This window comes from Ranitomeya imitator, chromosome 2 (genome assembly GCF_032444005.1).
Source record: "Ranitomeya imitator isolate aRanImi1 chromosome 2, aRanImi1.pri, whole genome shotgun sequence".
NCBI classification, from domain to species: domain Eukaryota; kingdom Metazoa; phylum Chordata; class Amphibia; order Anura; family Dendrobatidae; genus Ranitomeya; species Ranitomeya imitator.
This window is the reverse complement of record NC_091283.1, coordinates 464280039-464305781: the sequence shown is the minus strand read 5'-3', so window position 1 is coordinate 464305781 and position 25743 is coordinate 464280039.

Genomic DNA, 25743 nt, shown 5'->3' with positions numbered 1-25743 from the left:
ATCTAAATTTTATGAAAAAGCTTCATGTCCCTATTTTAGGGCTGGCATCTGTATTGTGCAAACCTAGACAGGACCCACAGGCCCACATCGCTCTGGTATACAAGCTGTATGCTGGTCACATTAGAGGCAGAGTATGGAGTTCACTGTGACTATCACTTATTGTTCTGCATTTACCGGGACCAGTCTGTACCTGAACCTACATAAAATGTGAGATAGAGGATTACACCTCAGAAAAGAACTGAGTGACCTGCGATGCTTAAGAATGAGTACTGTAGATAATAAAATAAGGTACAGTAAATAATTACTGATCCGGTCATGGGGAACACTAAACGGAATATGACTTTGAAATCAAAGGACCAGAGGCATAGCTAGGGATTCAGCACAGGTGGGAGTATCCGGGAGGCAAAACATCTGAGTAGTCCCCTAACCAGACAACTATGTTTTCAACTACAGTGACACACTCTATTTCTCCCTCTCATTAGTAGAGGTGATATTGGCTACAAAAATACTTCAAGAATTGACATGCTGCAAATTTGAATCTGTTGCAAATCTGTAATGACAAAAATAAGCAGCACGGTGGGTCAGTGGTTAGCATTGCAGCCCTGCAGAGCTGGAGTCCTGGGTTCAAAATCCCACCTTGGACAACATCTGCAAGGAGTTTGTATGTTCTCCCCGTATTTGCGTGGGTTTCCTCTGGGTTCTCCAGTTTCCTCCCACATTCCAAAGACATACTGATAGGGAATTTAGATTGTGAGCCCCATCGGGGACAGCGATAATAATGTGTGCAAACTGTAAAGCGCTGTGGAATATGTTAGCGCTATATAAAATAAAGTTGTAAAGATTATTAAAAGCAATATGTTCATGAAACTTCAGAAATATCATCATTCCTTTTGGTGGTACTAAGAAATTCTTCAGTTTTTGTGACAGCTGCGCAAAAAATGTGACAAAAAAGCAACTTCTGCAATATCCCTAAAAAGTAAAATGCCTCCTTTGTTCCCTCTGGATGGGAAAATTGCCGCCTAGAAAGTAATGCCCATATTTTGCCACCCCCCGAAGGCAATAATGACCCCTATGTGCCCCTTTCAAGGCAAAAATCCCCTGAGTGACCCTATAACAATACTTCTTAGGTGCTCAATTCAAATGTAATAACGTCCCGTGAATCCCCTGTGTACAGTAGTAAAGTCACCTGAGTCCCCTGATGAAAAGTAATAATATCCCTTGAGTCCCCCCACATACAGTAATAATGTCCCTTGAGTCCCCTATACACAATATCATGCCCTTAAAGGGACTCTGTCACCTGAATTTGGAGGGAACAATTTTCAGCCATAGAGGCGGGGTTTTCGGGTGTTTGATTCACCCTTTCCTAACCCGCTGGCTGCATGCTGGCTGCAATATTGGATTGAAGTTCATTCTCTGTCCTCCATAGTGCAGCCAGCGGGTAAGGAAAGGGTGAATCAAACACCCGAAAACCCCGCCTCTATGGCTGAAAATTGTTCCCTCCAAATTCAGGTGACAGAGTCCCTTTAAAGTTTCAATGAACACAATGAGATCTTTCCAAATCTCCCTCATACAAGTATGATGCCTCCAGAACTCCTCTATGCAATGTAGGATGTCCCTACTGCTTCACTATGCACAGTATCATGCTCCCACAGATCCCCTATAGACAGTATAATGCCTCCACAGGTACACTATTCATAGTATGATGTCTCTACAGCTCCCCTATACACAGTATGATGTCTCCACTGCTCCCCTACACACAGTATAATGGTCCCCACTGCATCCCTATACACAGCAAAATGCCCCCACAGCTCCTAAACACAGTATAATAGCCATCAAAACACCCCTATATACAATAAAATGGACACAAAGCGCCCTTATATACTTTACTAGATGGTGGCCCGATTCTAACGCATCGAGTATTCTAGAATATGCATGTATGTATTTATATAGCAGCCACATAGTACTGTATATAGCACAGGCCACGAAGTATATAGGAGCCATGTAGTAAATAGCAGACAAATACTACGTGGCCTGTGCTATATACTATGTGGCTGCTATATACATACATACATATTGTAGAATACCTGATTAGAGTTGAGCGACCTTGACCTTTTTAGAGTCGAGCCGGGTTTCGCGAAACCCGACTATCTCAAAAGTCGGGTCGAGTGAAATCGGCCGATTATGACGTAAAGTCGGGATCGACCGAAACACGAAACACAATGCAAGTCAATGGGGCAGCATAGTCGGCAGTGAGTGGGGGCCAGGAAAACACCTAGAGTGCCCATTTTAATGTCAAAACCATCCATTCTTCTTAATGAAGCTTGTCAAGCGTAATTTACCTTATAATAATTGGAAGGCATTTGAAATTGGGGTTCATTTGGCTAAAGTTGTGGGGGGTAGGGCTGGTTCAAGTAATTAGTGGGCCCAGGAAATCTGGACCACGTCACGGCAGTGGAGCAGGGAGAGGTAAGTATTTCAACTTTGCAAGTGCTGTGAATCTGAGCAAGCAGGGGGGGCCCACTCGTTGGCATTGGCACTGGCACAGGGCCCCTCAAAGTACAGCGGTGTGTTTGCACGGCGGGGGCGCCTCCCACCGGCAGCAACACTTTTGCGTACCATGAGAGGCCCTGTGCCAGTGACGTCGCCAACTAGTATTCCTCCCCCCACCTGATGAAGGAACCTGCACTTTCATCTGCACCTTCCTGTTTGTCCCCGTGTAAGGTGGTATGGTATGCGGGAAGGGGGACCTGACTTTCAGCAGGGTCACAATCTTGCAGTGTAGCGTGCACGGGAAATGTTGCGTTATGGGTCAATGTACCAGCAGACTCATCTATCACTGGCTGGGCAATGGGCAGGATGAGGAGGAAACACAGATATAGGCCCAAAGAATAAAGTGGGCTAAATGCAGTTCAAAATTGGTAACACAGGACTAATCAGGGGGCATTGCAGTGGAGGACAACTGGAATGAGAGGCTGACACAGAGAGTAGGCCCAAATCAGTAAGTAGTCGAAATGCAGTTCAAAATTGGCAACAGTAGTAAACAGGCGGCACAGCTTTGTTCAGTGGAGGAGAACAGCAAGGAGTGGCAGACACCGATAGTAGGCCCCAACCCAACTAGTAGGCCAAATGCAGTCTAACATTAACAACTACTTAACGAGCGCCTGAAAACGGAATTTCAGGACAGGAAACCAGGAGAACAGCAAGGAGCGGCAGACACCGATAGTAGGCCCCAAACCAACTAGTACGCCAAATGCAGTTGTTCCGTTTAACCACAATTTAATGAGAGCCTGAAGATAGAAGTTCAGGAAAGGCAACCTGGAGAACACCTTGGAGTGGAACACACCATCTCTCTACACCCCATACCCAATTTGTAGGTCTAATGCAGCGTAGTTTCCAACAACTACTAAACGAGAGCATGATGATCGAAGCATTGGCGAGGAAACCTGGGGAACACCTTGGAGTGGAACACACCATCTCTCTACACCCCATACCCAATTTGTTGGCCTAATGCAGCGTAGTTTCCAACAACTACTAAACGAGAGCATGATGATCGAAGCATTGGCGAGGAAACCTGGGGAACACCTTGGAGTGGAACACACCATCTCTCTACAGTGGAACACACCATCTCTCTACACCCCATACCCAATTTGTAGGCCTAATGCAGCGTAGTTTCCAACAACTACTAAACGAGAGCCGGAAGATTGAAGCAATGGAGAGGAAACCTGGGGAACACCTTGGAGTGTAACACACCATCTCTCTACACCCCATACCCAATTTGTAGGCCTAATGCAGCGTAGTTTCCAACAACTACTAAACGAGAGCCGGAAGATCGAAGCAATGGAGAGGAAACCTGGGGAACACCTTGGAGTGTAACACACCATCTCTCTACACCCCATACCCAATTTGTAGGCCTAATGCAGCGTAGTTTCCAACAACTACTAAACGAGAGCCGGAAGATCGAAGCTCAGGAAAGGCAACCTGGGGAACACCTTGGAGTGGAACACACCATCTCTCTACACCCCATACCCAATTTGTAGGCCCAATGCAGCGTAGTTTCCAACAACTACTAAACGAGAGCCGGAAGATCGAAGCTCAGGAAAGGCAACCTGGGGAACACCTTGGAGTGTAACAAACCCTCTCTCTACACCACGGAAGGGCTGATTCTTAGATTCTTAGGAAGGAAGGCTGTCGGAAAGAAGCAGGGCGCGTCCGAGGGTGATTATATTCTTATTAGGTATATACTCACCCTCGGACGCGCCCTGCTTCTTTATTTGTAATGAATGTTTATTTGCAATGTGGTTTTGACTTACTCTATTTTTTTGGTAAATAATGATTTTATTATTTTCATTGTTTTGCATCTTCTTGGCAATAATATAAAGAAGACGCGACAGGACAACACTCGGTGGATGCCATATCTGTGTTTAAAATTGAAAAAACCTTTCAGTTAACTACTTGCAGGAGAAAGTTATTGTAGCTGGTGGCCATTTTTAGTACTGTACCAGATTTTTGTTGTATGTGTTGTTTTTAATGTTAAAATGTCTGCATCTGATATCTCTCCAGTATTTTCTTTTTTATAAGCAACATACTTATTTTTATATTTTCTGATGTTGGTTCCAGGGGTACACGGGCAGCAGTGGTGTGGTCAGTGGAGGCCTAGTGGAAGGAGTGACCGCAGACAGGCATCGAAGGCCTAAAATAAAAACACATGGCTGTAGGCAATTTTAAATTGTTTCCAGGGGTACACGGGCAGCAGTGGTGTGGTCAGTGGAGGCCTAGTGGAAGGAGTGACCGCAGACAGGCATCGAAGGCCTAAAATAATAACACATGGCTGTAGGCAATTTTAAATTGGTTCCAGGGGTACACGGGCAGCAGTGGTGTGGTCAGTGGAGGCCTAGTGGAAGGAGTGACCGCAGACAGGCATCGAAGGCCTAAAATAATAACACATGGCTGTAGGCAATTTTAAATTGGTTCCAGGGGTACACGGGCAGCAGTGGTGTGGTCAGTGGAGGCCTACTGGAAGGAGTCACCGCAGACAGGCATCGAAGGCCTAAAATAATAACACATGGCTGTAGGCAATTTTAAATTGGTTACAGGGGTACACGGGCAGCAGTGGTGTGGTCAGTGGAGGCCTAGTGGAAGGAGTGACCGCAGACAGGCATCGAAGGCCTAAAATAATAACACATGGCTGTAGGCAATTTTAAATTGGTTCCAGGGGTACACGGGCAGCAGTGGTGTGGTCAGTGGAGGCCTAGTGGAAGGAGTGACCGCAGACAGGCATCGAAGGCCTAAAATAATAACACATGGCTGTAGGCAATTTTAAATTGGTTCCAGGGGTACACGGGCAGCAGTGGTGTGGTCAGTGGAGGCCTAGTGGCAGGAGTGACCGCAGACAGGCATCGAAGGCCTAAAATAATAACACATGGCTGTAGGCAATTTTAAATTGGTTCCAGGGGTACACGGGCAGCAGTGGTGTGGTCAGTGGAGGCCTAGTGGAAGGAGTGACCGCAGACAGGCATCGAAGGCCTAAAATAATAACACATGGCTGCAGGCAATTTTAAATTGGTTCCAGGGGTACACGGGCAGCAGTGGTGTGGTCAGTGGAGGCCTAGTGGAAGGAGTGACCGCAGACAGGCATCGAAGGCCTAAAATAATAACACATGGCTGTAGGCAATTTTAAATTGGTTCCAGGGGTACACGGGCAGCAGTGGTGTGGTCAGTGGAGGCCTAGTGGGAGGAGTGACCGCAGACAGGCATCGAAGGCCTAAAATAATAACACATGGCTGTAGGCAATTTTAAATTGGTTACAGGGGTACACGGGCAGCAGTGGTGTGGTCAGTGGAGGCCTAGTGGAAGGAGTGACCACAGACAGGCATCGAAGGCCTAATATAACAAAAATGTCAATACAATGGTATTGTCAGTGGCAGGCATTGAAGGATGTCAGCGCATAGACTAAACATTGGTGGAGCTGTGAGATAATTTTGCAAGTGGTAGAGCACTGTTTGAGCTGGGGTGGGGGGAAACTGTCTTGTGGCCGGCGGTACAGGCCCAGGGCCCCTCATATTACAACGGTGTGTCTGACATTGGGTGCGCACCACCACCGCCAGAGACACTTTATTGTACTAGGAGGGACCCAGTGGCAGTGCCGTCGACCAAAAGCGGGCTCACCCACCTCTTCAGACAAACTGCACTCTCACGGGTGCTGTCGCCAAGTGTCGATACCACGGCCCCGTGTGGGGAGTTTGGCCATTTAGTGAGGTGTAAACATGTCGTATGCTGGACAATCAGGTGCAGAAAATTACGAGATTGGAAAAGGCATTCAGAATAGTCCACAGGCAAGACCTTTTCATAGGAAAGCTAGGTGACAGCCGGGCAAGGTGGGGCAAAAGATTTCGAAATCCAGTTGTGGTTCATTTTAATGAAGGTTAGATCATCTACATTTTGGGTAGCCAGACGAGTCCTTTTTTCTGTTAGTATTGAACCTGCAGCACTGAATACTCTTTCTGATAGGACACTAGCTGCCGGGCAAGCAAGCTCCTGCAATGCATATTCTGCCAATTCTGGCCAGGTGTCTAATTTTGATGCCCAGTAATCAAATGGGAATGACGGTTGAGGGAGAACATCGATAAGGGATAAAAATAGTTTGCAACCATACTGGACAAATGTTGTCTCCTGTCACTTTGAATTGATGCTGCAGTACCTGTCCTGTCTGCGGTCATAGCAAAATCACTCCACAACCTGGTCAGAAAACCCCTCTGGCCAACGCCACTTCTGATTTCTGCCCCTCTAACTCCTCTGGTCTGCTGGCCCCTGCAGCTCGTGTGAGAACGATCACGGGCGCTGTGTGCAGGGAATGCCAGAAGCAAACGGTCAACAAGAGTTGATTGTTTGGTTGCTAATATTAGTTCCATGTTCTCATGTGGCATTATATTTTGCAATTTGCCTTTATAGCGAGGATCAAGGAGGCAGGCCAACCAGTAATCGTCATCATTCATCATTTTAGTTATGCGTGTGTCCCTTTTGAGGATACGTAAGGCATAATCCACCATGTGGGCCAAAGTTCCAGTTCTCAAATCTGCGGTTGTGCTTGGTTGAGGGGCAGTTTCAGGCAAATCCACGTCACTTGTGTCCCTCAAAAAACCAGAACCCGGCCTTGCCGCGCCACCAATTTCCAGTGGCCCTGGAAAAGCTTCCTCATTAAAAATATAATCATCCCCATCATCCTCCTCGTCCTCCTCCTCCTCTTCGCCCGCTACCTCGTCCTGTACACTGCCCTGGCCAGACAATGGCTGACTGTCATCAAGGCTTTCCTCTTCCTCAGCTGCAGACGCCTGATCCTTTGTGTGCGTCAAACTTTGCATCAGCAGACGCATTAGGGGGATGCTCATGCTTATTATGGCGTTGTCTGCACTAACCAGCCGTGTGCATTCCTCAAAACACTGAAGGACTTGACACATGTCTTGAATCTTCGACCACTGCACACCTGACAACTCCATGTCTGCCATCCTACTGCCTGCCCGTGTATGTGTATCCTCCCACAAAAACATAACAGCCCGCCTCTGTTCACACAGTCTCTGAAGCATGTGCAGTGTTGAGTTCCACCTTGTTGCAACGTCTATGATTAGGCGATGCTGGGGAAGGTTCAAAGAACGCTGATAGGTCTGCATACGGCTGGAGTGTACGGGCGAACGGCGGATATGTGAGCAAAGTCCACGCACTTTGAGGAGCAGGTCGGATAACCCCGGATAACTTTTCAGGAAGCACTGCACCACCAGGTTTAAGGTGTGAGCCAGGCAAGGAATGTGTTTCAGTTGGGAAAGGGAGATGGCAGCCATGAAATTCCTTCCGTTATCACTCACTACCTTGCCTGCCTCAAGATCTACAGTGCCCAGCCACGACTGCGTTTCTTTCTGCAAGAACTCGGACAGAACTTCCGCGGTGTGTCTGTTGTCGCCCAAACACTTCATAGCCAATACAGCCTGCTGACGTTTGCCAGTAGCTGCCCCATAATGGGAGACCTGGTGTGCAACAGTGGCAGCTGCGGATGGAGTGGTTGTGCGACTGCGGTCTGTGGACGAGCTCTCGCTTCTGCAGGAGGACGAAGAGGAGGAGGAGGGGGTGCGAACGGCTACAGCCAATTGTTTCCTAGACCGTGGGCTTGGCAGAACTGTTCCAAACTTGCTGTCCCCTGTGGACCCTGCATCCACCACATTTACCCAGTGTGCCGTGATGGACACGTAACGTCCCTGGCCATGCCTACTGGTCCATGCATCTGTTGTCAGGTGCACCTTTGTGCTCACAGATTGCCTGAGTGCATGGACGATGCGCTCTTTAACATGCTGGTGGAGGGCTGGGATGGCTTTTCTGGAAAAAAAGTGTCGACTGGGTAGCTCGTAGCGTGGTACAGCGTAGTCCATCAGGGCTTTGAAAGCTTCGCTTTCAACTAACCGGTAGGGCATCATCTCTAACGAGATTAGTCTAGCTATGTGTGCGTTCAAACCCTGTGTACGCGGATGCGAGGCTAAGTACTTCCTTTTTCTAACCATAGTCTCATGTAGGGTGAGCTGGACTGGAGAGCTGGAGATCGTGGAACTAGCGGGGGTGCCGGTGGACATGGCAGACTGAGAGACGGTGGGAGATGGTATTGTTGCCACCGGTGCCCTAGATGCAGTGTTTCCTACTACGAAACTGGTGATTCCCTGACCCTGACTGCTTTGGCCTGGCAAAGAAACCTGCACAGATACTGCAGGTGGTGCGGAAAATGGTGGCCCTACACTGCCGGAAGGGATGTTGCGTTGCTGACTAGCTTCATTGGGTGCTACAACCTTAAGGGACGTTTGGTAGTTAGTCCAGGCTTGCAAATGCATGGTGGTTAAATGTCTATGCATGCAACTTGTATTGAGACTTTTCAGATTCTGTCCTCTGCTTAAGGTAGTTGAACATTTTTGACAGATGACTTTGCGCTGATCAATTGGATGTTGTTCAAAAAAATGCCAGACTGCACTCTTTCTAGCATCGGATACCTTTTCAGGCATTGCAGACTGAGCTTTAACCGGATGGCCACGCTGTCCTCCAACAGGTTTTGGCTTTGCCACGCGTTTTGGGCAAGATACGGGCCCGGCAGATGGAACCTGTTGCGATGTTGATGCCTGCTGCGGCCCCTCCTCCTCCGCTTCAGAACTGCTGCCGCCTGCACCCTGTTCCCCCAATGGCTGCCAATCGGGGTCAAGAACTGGGTCATCTATTACCTCTTCTTGTAGCTCGTGTGCAACTTCGTCTGTGTCACCGTGTCGGTCGGTGGTATAGCGTTCGTGATGGGGCAACATAGTCTCATCAGGGTCTGATTCTTGATCAGCACCCTGCGAGGGCAATGTTGTGGTCTGAGTCAAAGGACCAGCATAGTAGTCTGGCTGTGGCTGTGCATCAGTGCACTCCATGTCAGATTCAACTTGTAATGGGCATGGACTGTTAACTGCTTCACTTTCTAAGCCAGGGACGGTATGTGTAAAGAGCTCCATGGAGTAACCCGTTGTGTCGCCTGCTGCATTCTTCTCTGTTGTTGTTTTTGCTGAAGAGGACAAGGAAGCGACTTGTCCCTGACCGTGAACATCCACTAATGACGCGCTGCTTTGACATTTACCAGTTTCACGAGAGGAGGCAAAAGAGCTAGAGGCTGAGTCAGCAAGATAAGCCAAAACTTGCTCTTGCTGCTCCGGCTTTAAAAGCGGTTTTCCTACTCCCAGAAAAGGGAGCGTTCGAGGCCTTGTGTAGCCAGACGACGAACCTGGCTCCACAGCTCCAGACTTAGGTGCAATATTTTTTTTCCCACGACCAGCTGATGCTCCACCACTACCACTACCCTCATTACCAGCTGACAATGAACGCCCCCGGCCACGACCTCTTCCACCATACTTTCTCATTGTTTTAAAAACGTAAACAAACTAACGGTATTTGTTGCTGTCACACAAATTACACGGTGAGCTATAACTTCAGTATGATTTAGCTACCCCTTTACAGGTGAGTGAGACCACAACGAAAATCAGGCACAATGTTACACACTCTGTTGTTGGTGGCAACAAATGAGAGAGATGCCACACACGCAGGACTGTCACTGAAGCACAAATGTAAATATTAATCTCCCACTGATTTGATTTTTTTTTTTTTTTAAGGGAGACTTTAGGAAAAAAAATAATAGAATAAAATGATTTTTTCAGGAAGAATTTAGAAACCAAATAAAATAAAATGATTTTTTCAGGGAGAATTTAGAAAACAAATAAAACAAAAAAAGGCTTTCTATGGCCCACTGAGTGAGAGATGATGCACACAGGAGTCAGGAGTGGCACACAAGCCCAGAGGCCAATATTTATCTCCCACTGATTGATGTAGTGATTTTTTCAGGTAGATTTTGGAACCCAAATCAAGCTAAAAAAAATAATAGGCTTTCTATGGCCCACAATTGGAGAGAGAGAGAGAGATGGCACACCCAGGAGTCAAGACTGGCACACAAGCAGAAAGGGCAATATTAATCTCCCACTGATTTTTTTTTTTTTTTTTTTTTTTTCAGGGAGACTTTAGAAAAAAAAAAATAGAATAAAATGATTTTTTCAGGAAGAATTTAGAAACCAAATAAAATAAAATGATTTTTTCAGGGAGAATTTAGAAAACAAATAAAACAAAAAAAGGCTTTCTATGGCCCACTGAGTGAGAGATGACGCACACAGGAGTCAGGAGTGGCACACAAGCCCAGAGGCCAATATTTATCTCCCACTGATTGATGTAGTGATTTTTTCAGGTAGATTTTGGAACCCAAATCAAGCTAAAAAAATAATAGGCTTTCTATGGCCCACAACTGGAGAGACAGAGAGAGATGGCACACCCAGGAGTCAAGACTGGCACACAAGCAGAAAGGGCAATATTAATCTCCCACTGATTTGTTTTTTTTTTCAGGGAGACTTTAGGAAAAAAAAAATATAGAATAAAATGATTTTTTCAGGAAGAATTTAGAAACCAAAGAAAATAAAATGATTTTTTCAGGGAGAATTTAGAAAACAAATAAAACAAAAAAAGTTTTTCTATGGCCCACTGAGTGAGAGATGACGCACACAGGAGTCAGGAGTGGCACACAAGCCCAGAGGCCAATATTTATCTCCCACTGATTGATGTAGTGATTTTTTCAGGTAGATTTTGGAACCCAAATCAAGCTAAAAAAAATAATAGGCTTTCTATGGCCCACAATTGGAGAGAGAGAGAGAGATGGCACACCCAGGAGTCAAGACTGGCACACAAGCAGAAAGGGCAATATTAATCTCCCACTGATTTGTTTTTTTTTTTTTTTCAGGGAGATTTTAGGAAAAAAAAAATAGAATAAAATGATTTTTTCAGGAAGAATTTAGAAACCAAATAAAATAAAATGATTTTTTCAGGGAGAATTTAGAAAACAAATAAAACAAAAAAAGGCTTTCTATGGCCCACTGAGTGAGAGATGACGCACACAGGAGTCAGGAGTGGCACACAAGCCCAGAGGCCAATATTTATCTCCCACTGATTGATGTAGTGATTTTTTCAGGTAGATTTTGGAACCCAAATCAAGCTAAAAAAATAATAGGCTTTCTATGGCCCACAATTGGAGAGAGAGAGAGAGATGGCACACCCAGGAGTCAAGACTGGCACACAAGCAGAAAGGGCAATATTAATCTCCCTTTTTTTTTAAGGGAGAATTTATAAAACCAAAAAAAAATAAATAAATAGGCTTTCTATGGCCCACTATTTGTGAGAGAGATGGCACGCTCAGGACTGGCACACAAGCCCAGAGGCCAATATTAATCTCCCACTTTTTTTTTTTTTTCCAGGGAAAATTTATAAACCCAATAAAAAAAAAAAAATAAATAAATAGGCTTTCTATGGCCTACTATCTGAGAGAGAGAGATGGCACGCTTAGGACTGGCACACAAGCCCAAAGGCCAATATTAATCTCCCACTGATTGATTTATTGATTTTTTCAGGTAGAATTTAGAACCCAAATAAAGCAAAAAAAAAAAAAAAAAGGGCTTTCTATGGCCCACTGAGTGAGTGATGATGCACACAGGAGTCAAGAGTGGCACACAAGCCCTGAGGCCAATATTTTTCTCCCAGTGATTGATGTAGTGATTTTTTCAGGTAGATTTTATAACCCAAATCAAGCAAAAAAATAAATAGGACTGATGCACAAATTAAATAAAAAGTGTGTACAAACCAAAAAGATAGCTGTGCAGAAAGGGAGGAACAAGAGGATTTGTGCTTTGAAAAAAGCAGTTGGTTTGCACAGCGGCGTACACACAGCAATGCAGCTATCAGGGAGCCTTCTAGGGCAGCCCAATGAGCTACAGCGCTGAGGGGGAAAAAAAAAAATGTAGCTTCCACTGTCCCTGCACACCGAAGGTGGTGTTGGGCAGTGGAAATCGCTACAGCACAAGCGGTTTGGTGGTTAATGGACCCTGCCTAACGCTATCCCTGCTTCTGACGAAGCGGCAGCAACCTCTCCCTAAGCTCAGATCAGCAGCAGTAACATGGCGGTCGGCGGGAACGCCCCTTTATAGCCCCTGTGACGCCGCAGACAGCAAGCCAATCACTGCAATGCCCTTCTCTAAGATGGTGGGGACCAGGACCTATGTCATCACGCTGCCCACACTCTGCGTTTACCTTCATTGGCTGAGAAATGGCGCTTTTCGCGTCATTGAAACGCGACTTTGGCGCGAAAGTCGCGTACCGCATGGCCGACCCCGCACAGGGGTCGGATCGGGTTTCATGAAACCCGACTTTGCCAAAAGTCGGCGACTTTTGAAAATGAACGACCCGTTTCGCTCAACCCTATACCTGATGTGTTAATACAGGCCACGCAGTATATAACAGTGGCCACGCAGTATATAACACAGCCCAAACAGTATATAACACTGCCCACATAGTATATAACACTGGCCACGTAATATATAACACAGCCCACGCAGTATATAACACAGCCCACATAGTATCTAACACTGGCCAGTTAGTATATAGCAGCCACGCGGTATATAACACAGCCCACGTAGTATATAGCAGTGTGGGCACCATATCCCTGTGAAAAAAAATAATTAAAATAAAAAATATTTATATACTCACCCGCCGGGATCCAGCGAAGCTGTGACGATGCGCGCGCGGCTGCCGCCGCCATCTTCCGTTCCCAGGATGCATTGCGAAATTACCCAGATGACTTAGCGGTTTTGCGAGACCGCTAAGTCTTCTGGGTAATTTCGCAATGCATCTCTGGGAACGGAAGCTGGCGGCAGGCGCGCGCGCCTGGGCGGACTACGGAAGGTGAGAATAGCAGGTTTTTTGTTTTTTTATAATTTTTAACATGACATCTTTTTACTATTAATGCTGCATAGACAGCATCAATAGTAAAAAGTTGATCACACAGAGTTAATAGCAGCGTTAACGGAGTGCGTTACCCGCGGCATAACGCGGTCCGCTACCTCTGGCATTAACCCTGTGTGAGCATTGACTGGGGGGAGTATGGAGCGGGCGCCGGGCACTGACTGCAGGGGAGTAGGGAGGGACTAATCGGACTGTGGACGTCGCTGATTGGTCGCGGCAGCCATGACAGGCAGCTGGCGAGACCAATCAGCGACTTGGATTCCATGACAGACAGAGGCCGCGACCGATGAATATCTGTGACAGAAAGACAGACAGACAGACAGAAAGACGGAAATGACCCTTAGACAATTATATAGTAGATATTTTTGTGTAGTGGAGGGCACTTTGCCCGGTGATTTTTTACAGCCTTAGGCTGGTTTCACATTTGCGGTTGTGTCCGCAGTGTTTCTATCGCATATATCTGCATGCGTTGTGTATTCCTATATTTAACATTAGGGATGCATGCTGATTGGTCGCGGCAGCCAGGACAGGCAGCTGGCGAGACCAATCAGCAACGCGGGATTTCCGTGACGGAAGTTGCCAACAGACAGACGGAAGTACTCCTTAGACAATTATATAGTAGATAATGACCCTCACACTGTATGATGGCCCCAACAGTAGTACTCACAGATTACATACTGTAGTATAATTCACAAAAGCCCCCATTACATGGTATAAAACTCAAAATCCCCTTACATACAGTATAATTCCCCAAAACCCCTCATACACAATATAGTACTCAAAAGTCCCCCTTTTTGGATATCATAGTTTCAGGTTAATAGGCTTATGAAGGTGCCCTGTTACAGTTCTGAAAGTGTGACACCCAAATAAATTAAATTAACTTTATCCCTCCTTGGAGCTGCTGGCTTTCAGTATTTACATAAATGAACATCAGCCTAAATAACTTCAAAAAAAGGGCGACTCAACCAAATAGCAAAAAATAGGAGAACCATGAGTCAAAAAGTAGCCAGTAAATTATACATAAATAATATAAACTTTATTGAAAGCATATAGTCATACAGTTACCATATAAATAGAATTGACAAATTGTGACTAAATCCAGGTACACAAGAGACCATGAATCACAGACCGAGACAGGTTGTCTCAAAATATGCAGTAGGTATGCTGCCAGCACATACACATAAGAGTATTACCTAGTCTCCAATCAGCCAAGTTTACTAGTATACGCATATAAATGAGTGCTGTAACGATGGCCGTAAATTCATGTGCATGCAATAAAGAAGGTGCAGAAAGAGTTAATTACCCATGTGGGATAAAGTAGAGGTCCCGTCTGGATCCCGGTCAGCGACCCCAACGCGAAACACGCATATTTTGAGACAACCTGTCACGGTCTGTGATTCATGGTCTCTTGTGTACCTGGATTTAGTCACAATTTGTCACTTCTATTTATATGGTAACTGTATGACTATATGTTTTCAATAAAGTTTATATTATTTTTGTATAATTTACTGGCTACTTTTTGACTCATGGTTCTCCTATTTTTTGGCTTTCAGTATTGCAGGCGTGCACGTGTAACTGCTCACAGCGTGGTGGCTGTAAGCACATCAAGACAGTGACTAACAGCCAGCTCTGCAGTGTTGGGGCTTGATTATAGCCATTGCTTTCAGTACTGTGAGCGGTAACTGGGCATGCCTGCATGATTGAAGGCCGACGGCTCCCAGGAGAAATAAAGTTCATTTTCTCCTGTACCAAACTTTCTGTACAGCTGTTAAAGCACCTTCATTAAGCTATGAACCTGCAGAATAACCCTATATTTGCAGGTTCCCTTTAAAATAATACTTATTCTGCCGAGTCTTGCACTATAATCATTTTGTTGTGAACGTGTAGGTATGCTTGACGTTTAATCAAATATACTAATTAGGGTGCTTGGTGCACCCTTGGTGTGGCCAAGAGGCTCAGTGCACTGTCCCGCCATCAGATTTTGCATGCCCTGCCTCCCTCACTGGTGACTGACAGCGCTGGCTTGCTTGACTGTTATCTGCAGGCAGTGCTCCATCCAGACAAGCCAGTCCTGTCTGCTTTTATGGCAGGTACATTACTGCCAGCTATGATCGGCTGAAATATGAAGAACAGCATAAGGAGAGTGGCACTTAGTAATCATGTTTAAGCAGCATGTTTGTCTATCACGTTGCAGAGGGACTCATTAGAATCTGACAATGACCTCAGGTTTTACTGTTTTGTCGACAGCGTTCTTGCTTCTCTCCAGCTTCAGATATGAAATCTCCTGACTGATTAAACTGAACGCTTGTCTGTAAATATTTCCTTCTCGCAGCTTATCCTATCTCCACATCTCTCTGCTAGCGATTTATTCCTTGCGGCTTTCAAATATTTGCAGGGGTGCACAGGGTTAAAGCGATAAATGTCTCCTGTGGAAGGTATTCTTATAACAGATGTTAATTGTCTGTAATGTGCAAATAAACCATAATTACACATGCAATCTGAACGATGTGTTTTACTGCACAGTCTGCCAAGAATCCTGAACATTACATTTCGGAGAAAAAAGGGGTTAACTCCTTCTCGCCACTTTCATTTTTCGTTTTCACCGTCTTTTTCCTCTCTTTCATCCAAGAGTAATAACTTTTCATCTTTGTGTTTATGCAGCCGTAGGAGGGCTTGTTACTTTTGAGGGACAAGTTGTAGTTTTGAATGACACCATTCATTTTACCATTTAATGTACTGGAAAACATGAAAAAAAGTCAAGCAATATGAAATGGTGAAATATCTGATACAACCATTTTCTGGGGGAATTTATTTCTACGATGTTCAATGTACGGTAAAAATTACCTGGTCAAATGATTCTCCAAGTTAGTACAATTAGGGTGATACCGTGATACCGATACCTAGGCAGGGTAGAGAAGTACGCCTATGTAGGAGCGCGATGCCAGGGTACATTGTATGGATGACGTAGGGAAGCATCATCCACACAGAGCAAGAAGGAGGACAGCATCACAAGAAGATGGGAGATGCCGGATCGAGATCAGCGACACCCCTCGGCCAGGACCGCCCTCAGGTGAGTATCATCATAGCTGTTTTTCTTGTCTTGCAGGACGGGTTGGGGACAGATATACCTCATTATAAAATGCTGTATATCAGCAGTGAAAGGTGATGGCGGTATCTCATATCTGTCAAATCTGGTGACAGGTTCCCTTTAAGTGCCCTTTTAGCAGGTAATGATGTGTGCCTCAGCCCAAACAGGGGTGTGATATGCAGTGAATCCATTGCTTCTTTTTCTAACATAGGTTATTGTGAAAGCCAGTACATATGAAAATGGCACTCAGGAGCTACTTGGGCTTATACAGTAAGTTTGCACAGGTCTGGCCGTAACCTCTGGCTAGGCTACTGTTGGAGATATGAATACGGAAAGAAGAGATATCTAAATAATAGTGATGAGTGAGCGTGGCTACTACACCGTCAATAAACATGTGGGGTTTGCCCGCCATACACAGTAATGTCGTAGTTGACTACTGGCATTACTATGATTGACCAGTTGCATCATGTCATCGGGTCTTATACAAGACCCGGTGATGCAATGCTCAGCACTCTCTTTCCACCCACTTCTTGGTGCCTGTGAAGATTTTTACTATCACTGGCCCGGCGCCGAGAAGTGGGCGTCGGGAGCTGTGAACATTCATATTCAATTTACATCTGTTAACTAGGCAACATGCGGCTTTCATTCTTTGGTGCTGACAGAAGAAATACATAAACTTAAAAAAATGCTGTGGGGTCCCCTTCATTTTTGAAAACCAGCAAAGGCAAAGCAGACAGCTGTGAGCTGATATTAATAGGTTGGGAACGTCCCTGGATATCTTGCCCTTCCCAGTCTAGTTATATCAGCCCCCAGCAGTCTGCTGCCCCTTAGCTGGTTATTAAAAACTAAATGGTGGTCCGATTCTAACGCATTGGGTATTCTAGAATATGAATGTAGTTTATTTATGAAGATTTAGGAATAATGCAATGAATACACAGGATTCGGCTGGCCGGGCGCTACCAATCAGCGAAGCGTGGTTCAAATCTCGCCACCGGACTGCGCCTGTCGCTGATTGGTCATGCCCAGCCGGGCGCAACCAATCAGTGAAGCCAGGGCCGGCTCCAGGGTTTTGAGGGCCCCGGGCAAAAGAGTCACAGTGGGCCCCCCTATAACACATACCACGATTCATGATGCACAGATACAGCAGAGAAATATAGCACAGCGACGTAGCATATAACACAGCCCACGTAGTATATAACACAGCCCACGTAGCATATAGCACAGCCACATAGCATATAACACAGCCGCGTAGTATATAACACAGCCACGCAGTATATTGCACAGCCACATAGTATATAGCACAGCCACGTAGTATATTGCACAGCCACATAGTATATTGCACAGCCACGTAGTATATTGCACAGCCACGTAGTATATAACACAGCCTACGTAGTATATAACAGCCCACATAGTATATTACACAGCCCATGTAGTATATAACACAGCACACATAGTATCTAACACAGCCCATGTAGTATATAGCACAGCCCATGCAGTATATAGCACAGCCCACGCAGTATATAACACAGCCCATGTAGTATATAGCACAGCCCACGTAGTATATAGCACAGCCCACGTAGTATATAACACAGCCATGTAGTATATAGCAGTGTGGGCACCATATCCCTGTTAAAAAAATAATTAAAATAAATAATAGTTACAGTGGGGCAAAAAAGTATTTAGTCAGTCAGCAATAGTGCAAGTTCCACCACTTAAAAAGATGAGAGGCGTCTGTAATTTACATCATAGGTAGACCTCAACTATGGGAGACAAACTGAGAAAAAAAAATCCAGAAAATCACATTGTCTGTTTTTTTAACATTTTATTTGCATATTATGGTGGAAAATAAGTATTTGGTCAGAAACAAACAATCAAGATTTCTGGCTCTCACAGACATGTAACTTCTTCTTTAAGAGTCTCCTCTTTCCTCCACTCATTACCTGTAGTAATGGCACCTGTTTAAACTTGTTATCAGTATAAAAAGACATCTGTGCACACCCTCAAACAGTCTGACTCCAAACTCCACTATGGTGAAGACCAAAGAGCTGTCAAAGGACACCAGAAACAAAATTGTAGCCCTGCACCAGGCTGGGAAGACTGAATCTGCAATAGCCAACCAGCTTGGAGTGAAGAAATCAAAAGTGGGAGCAATAATTAGAAAATGGAAGACATACAAGACCACTGATAATCTCCCTCGATCTGGGGCTCCACGCAAAATCCCACCCCGTGGGGTCAGAATGATCACAAGAACGGTGAGCAAAAATCCCAGAACCACGCGGGGGGACCTAGTGAATGAACTGCAGAGAGCTGGGACCAATGTAACAAGGCCTACCATAAGTAACACACTACGCCAACATGGACTCAGATCCTGCAGTGCCAGACGTGTCCCACTGCTTAAGCCAGTACATGTCCGGGGCCGTCTGAAGTTTGCTAGAGAGCATTTGGATGATCCAGAGGAGTTTTGGGAGAATGTCCTATGGTCTGATGAAACCAAACTGGAACTGTATGGTAGAAACACAACTTGTCGTGTTTGGAGGAAAAAGAATACTGAGTTGCATCCATCAAACACCATACCTACTGTAAAGCATGGTGGTGGAAACATCATGCTTTGGGGCTGTTTCTCTGCAAAGGGGCCAGGACGACTGATCCGGGAACATGAAAGAATGAATGGTGCCATGTATCATGAGATTTTGAGTGCAAACCTCCTTCCATCAGCAAGGGCATTGAAGATGAAACGTGGCTGGGTCTTTCAACATGACAATGATCCAAAGCACACCGCCAGGGCAACGAAGGAGTGGCTTCGTAAGAAGCATTTCAAGGTCCTGGAGTGGCCTAGCCAGTCTCCAGATCTCAACCCTATAGAAAACCTTTGGAGGAAGTTGAAAGTCCGTGTTGCCAAGCGAAAAGCCAAAAACATCACTGCTCTAGAGGAGATCTGCATGGAGGAATGGGCCAACATACCAACAATAGTGTGTGGCAACCTTGTGAAGACTTACAGAAAACGTTTGACCTCTGTCATTGTCAACAAAGGATATATTACAAAGTATTGAGATGAAATTTTGTTTCTGACCAAATACTTATTTTCCACCATAATATGCAAATAAAATGTTAAAAAAACAGACAATGTGATTTTCTGGATTTTTTTTTCTCAGTTTGTCTTCCATAGTTGAGGTCTACCTATGATGTAAATTACAGACGCCTCTCATCTTTTTAAATGGTGGAACTTGCACTATTGCTGACTGACTAAATACTTTTTTGCCCCACTGGATATACTCACCTTCCGGCGGCCCCTGGATCCAGCCCAGGCCTTTAATGATGCTCCCGCCAGGTCCATTCCCAGTGATGCTTTGCGGCAATAACCCGTGATGAGGTAGCGGTCTTGGGAGACCGCTACGTCATCTGGGGTCATTACCGCAAAGCATTACTGGGACTGGAGCATCGCGAGGAGCTGGAAAAGCTGCCGGGGACACCGGAAGGTGAGAATATCACGATTTTTTTTTATTATTATTATTTTTAACATTATATCTTTTTATAATTGATGCTGCATAAGCAGCATCAATAATAAAAAGTGAAGCGGTGTTTAAATCCCGCCCCAATATTGCTGACGCTACCAATCAGCGACGCGGGATTTCCATTACAGACAAACAGATGAAAAGGACCTTAGACGATGAAGGGGGCTCTATGTCTTTTTATTTATTTATTTATTTCTTCTGTCAGCATCGGAGAAGTGAGAGTCTAGTTAATCAGATGTAAATTGAAAGAGAATGTTCACTGCTTCTCATGCCCACCTCTTGGTGCTGGTAAAAATCTTCACAGGCACTGAGAGGTGGGCTGGGGAGCAGTGAATATTCATTTTCAATTTACATCTGATTAACTGGGCAGTGTGGCTGAACACTGTTTCCATTGATTTCAGTGATTTTCTACCCTGCCCAGCCCTCCGGGTATGGTCTGCTGGAAAAATGCTACAGTTTCCCATTGACTTCCAATATTCGGTACTCGAGTCAAACGGGTCCGAGAGTCCGACCTGTTCAATTTGAGTAAGACCATATAATGAGAAGAAAAATGATGCAGCACTCACCCTTGCGCTTCTTCCAAGTGTGCTCTTTATTCAGCAAAACATACTATGCATAGTATGAACCGGCATACGCAGTGATCTGTGAGGGAGCGGGAGTGAGGAGAGACCGGACGACGGCCGTTTCGCGCTACGGCGCTTCTACGGGTCCATGCTAAAAACAGGTGATGTCGTTTCCTTTTTAAGGTTTTTTTTTTTTTTTTTTTTTTGACTCACCTGATTCTATTAATTACAATTGTGCAAGTTAAAAACAATGAGATCTCTTATTACAGAATGAACATTTACAAGTATATTACAAAATGAACATTTACAAATGTATTATAAGAACACCGCCATGTCAAGTTTGTCGTTAAGACCCCCTGGGCCCTGTGCGTTTGTTTGTAGGATCCATTTCGCTTCACGCTGCAGCAGTAGGCGGTCATTATTACCGCCGTTTTGTGAACATTTAACTATTTCCAAACCTGCAAACCGCAATTGATCTGGATCACTATTATGTGTCTCTGCCATATGTTCTACAAAACGCACGCGTCCCTTTCCTGTCCGAATTGAGTTATAATGCTCTCGTATTCGGACTGTGAGAGGTCTAATAGTCTTACCTATATAAAACCGTTGACACGGACAGAAAATTACATAAACCAGAAATTTACTCTTGCAGGTTATGAAGTCTTTCACAAAATGCTCAATTATACCTATTTGCAAGGGGTTCTCAATTTTATGCAGATGGCATATGCTACAATTGCCGCATCTGTGGTTACCTTGCGGTATGGTTTTTGCTAACCAATTATTTGTTGGTGGTGATACTTTATTTTTTACAACAAGGTCTCCTATATTAATTGATCTTTTATATGAGAATAGAGGACATGTATCCGGGAGATTTCTAAAGTCCACGTCTTTCTGCAGCACATGCCAATTTTTTCGTATTGCTGTTTGTATATCTCTATCTAAAGGGCTATGTTTAAATGTAAATGTGAATCTGCGATTTTTATTTTGATATTCGTTTGCATCTTTTCTTTTTCTTTTGAGGAGAGGTACATCACCGGACCCCAGAACCCATACCTTCGGCACATACGGCTTTTTTTAAGATTTGCCGACGATATTTTTATGGTGTGGGATGGCGAAGAAATTAAATTTAACGAATTCGTTACTTTCCTGAACAATAATAATAAAGAAAACATGAAATTTACTTCAGTATTCAATAAAAAAGAATTGGAATTCCTAGATGTAAAAATAGAAATTGTAAATGAAAATATAGTAACGAAAGTCCACAGAAAAAGCACAGCGACGAACAACATTTTACATTTTAAAAGTGACCACCCGAATCACACGAAGCGCAGTATTCCATATAGTCAAATGGTGAGAATACGTAAAATCAACAATAATGAGAAAAATTATAAAACTCAGGTAGAAGAATTAAAAACACGCCTTTCAAACAGAGGATATCCAACAGATGTTCTCCAACAAGCAGAAATTAGAGCAGCCAAATTATCTCAAGTTCAGCTGTTAGAAAAGGGCAAAAAAAGAAAAAACAATGGAAAAAGAAAAGATGCAAACGAATATCAAAATAAAAATCGCAGATTCACATTTACATTTAAACATAGCCCTTTAGATAGAGATATACAAACAGCAATACGAAAAAATTGGCATGTGCTGCAGAAAGACGTGGACTTTAGAAATCTCCCGGATACATGTCCTCTATTCTCATATAAAAGATCAATTAATATAGGAGACCTTGTTGTAAAAAATAAAGTATCACCACCAACAAATAATTGGTTAGCAAAAACCATACCGCAAGGTAACCACAGATGCGGCAATTGTAGCATATGCCATCTGCATAAAATTGAGAACCCCTTGCAAATAGGTATAATTGAGCATTTTGTGAAAGACTTCATAACCTGCAAGAGTAAATTTCTGGTTTATGTAATTTTCTGTCCGTGTCAACGGTTTTATATAGGTAAGACTATTAGACCTCTCACAGTCCGAATACGAGAGCATTATAACTCAATTCGGACAGGAAAGGGACGCGTGCGTTTTGTAGAACATATGGCAGAGACACATAATAGTGATCCAGATCAATTGCGGTTTGCAGGTTTGGAAATAGTTAAATGTTCACAAAACGGCGGTAATAATGACCGCCTACTGCTGCAGCGTGAAGCTAAATGGATCCTACAAACAAACGCACAGGGCCCAGGGGGTCTTAACGACAAACTTGACATGGCGGTGTTCTTATAATACATTTGTAAATGTTCATTTTGTAATATACTTGTAAATGTTCATTCTGTAATAAGAGATCTCATTGTTTTTAACTTGCACAATTGTAATTAATAGAATCAGGTGAGTCAAAAAAAAAAAAAAAAAAAACCTTAAAAAGGAAACAACATCACCTGTTTTTAGCATGGACCCGTAGAAGCGCCGTAGCGCGAAACGGCCGTCGTCCGGTCTCTCCTCACTCCCGTTCCCTCACGGATCACTGCGTATGCCGGTTCATACTATGTATAGTATGTTTTGCTGAATAAAGAGCACACTTGGAAGAAGCGCAAGGGTGAGTGCTGCATCATTTTTCTTATCATTATATGGTCTTGTACAAAACTCTGACGATTGCATAGCACCACCCGCAGCTCACAGCAAGGGAGACCTCATCTGTCCTTCTGAAACAGATCGTTTAAGCGAATCTCCAATTGCGCTATAGTGAAGCTCTGTGCCGATCATCTTTCCGTTTCTTGGTATAACGAAGTTGTTCAATTTGAGTACTGAGCACTGTAGCATTTTAGTGCTCGCACATCATTAGTAAATAGAGCTAGTTGCGACATTGCCATTATCTTCATGCTCAACCATTTAATTGTAATTGTTTGTGGGAAAGTTGAGTTTCTAGCAGTAGAATCAGTATTAGGCCGGGGACACACACAACGTATAAAAAAACGGTCCGTTTTTGACGGACGAGAATCGCACAAATTTTTACAAAACAGTGATCCGAGTGCAGTGCGAGGATGCGATTTTCTCGCATCAAATGATCCGTTTGACATCCGTGTGACATCCGTATGGCATCCGTATGGCGAGAATTTCTCGCAGGCTTGCAAAATGGACACATAACGGTTTTTACACCTGAAAAAATTTAAATCATCACCAAGAACATTATTTAATGGCCCTAAACACAGGTGCCACCCACCAATCTATGCAGTAGAGTCCCTGCTTGTGTTGATGCACTTCGGATTGATGAGCAACATGTCTGATCGACTGACTTTCAACACCACAGAGCGTGTGCTTTTCAACTGGGTACTTTCCCAACGTTTTGGACAGCCATACCCAGTTATTGTAGATCCGAGGAGGCGGAGACGGATGTGGGTACATCCACTTATCAAACAACGTATCACTAAAGGCCATTTCAGCCGTCTGTATGCTGCTCTGAGGACTAATCCGGACAAGTTCTTCAACTATTGTCGGATGAGGATTCAAACCTTTGACATTTTGTTGGAGATTTTGCGTCCAGGGATTACGAAGAAGGACACCAGGATGCGCAAATCTATTTCAGCTGAGGAGCGCCTTATCCTTACCTTGCGGTATGCCTTAATACTAATTGACCCAATCTGTTACACATTTTTTTGTCGATCCCCCTTATTCAAATTAGATACTTAAATGGTTAAGTAACTTCAACATAATTTGTCCTTCTTTTCTTAATTTAAATTTTTGAAAAGATCAAAGCCATAGCATCTCATTTTTTTTTTAATCAAAAAAGGGTTTTATTGCCCCATATCACCCTGTATTGTGTTAATTTTATCTTTGAAAACAATATTCTTTTGTCTTTTAGCTTCCTTGCCACTGGCCTATCATATGCGGCCCTGCATTTAGAGTTTTTATTGGGCAAATCTACAATTTCTGGGATTGTGCGGGATACATGCACGGAAATCTGGAGAAGACTCCATCAAGAGGTGATGCCTGAACCAAAAATTGCAGACTGGTTACGTATTGCTCAAGGATTTCAGGATACATGCCAGTTTCCGCACTGTATTGGGGATCTTGACGGAAAGCACATCCGTGTGCGTAAGCCGCCAGGTTCAGGGACCCAATTCTATAATTATAAACAGTTTTTCTCTGTAGTGCTGTTGGCCCTAGTCGACAGCAACTACAGGTTTATAATTGTAGATATTGGGGCCTATGGGAGAACTGGAGACTCTAGAGTCTTCAGTTCATCCATTATGGGTCGGCGGCTGCGCAACAATGAATTGGATCTCCCACCCCCAAGTCACATACCAGGTGCTAATTTGGATGCGGTGCCTTACATGATGGTAGCAGATGAGGCCTTTCAATTATCAAGAAACGTCATGAGACACTATCCACGGAGAGGCCTGGACTACCGGCGCAGAATCTTTAATTTGCGTCTTTCCCTTGCCCGCCGTCTGGTCGAGTGTTCATTCGGCATTCTCAGTGCAAAATGGCGGGTCCTTCAGTCTGCAATCCAACTGAGTGAAGGCAATGTAAATGGCGTGATTAAAGCATGTGTTGTTCTTCACAACTTTACAAGAGACCATGATTGCCCATCATCTGCTGCAGATGACATTGATTATGCAAATACTGTCTTGACAACTACACGTGTTCGTCCTTCACGTCGTCAGCCCTCTGGCCTAAAAGTTCGTGATGTTTTATCCAATTTTTTTGTGTCACCAGAGGGATCTACGGTTTGGCAAGACAATGCTGTTTTGCCTTAATTTTATTTTAGATTCTAAGTTAATAAATCACATAATTTGCTTCAGAAATTGGTGTAATATGTATCTGATGATGAAAAGATGTAAGTGTGTAAAGTTGACAAATCATGTACATAAGACTCTGTTTTCAGAACAAATTTTTACTGCTCTGCGCATATATATGTATTCCAAAAACATATTTCAAGTTTCATATGTCATTTAACCAAAACAAAAAACACAGCTTTACATGCCATGGTCACAAAAAACTAAGGCCAACAAAAAGCCAAAATGACAGGCAAAATATAACATCCCAAACATTACAGGTTATGGTAGGTTGGGGATGGTGATGGTGATGGCGGGTGTCCAGCATGTGCGGAACTTGGCCTGGGTGGTTGACCAACCACTCTGTCTACCTGTGTTATTGCAGATATAAATTGCGGGTGTTGCTGCAAGCTGCGATCATGTGTATGACCTAACACTTGATGTGGAGGGTAGAAGGGCATCAAGTCCTGGCTACTGGC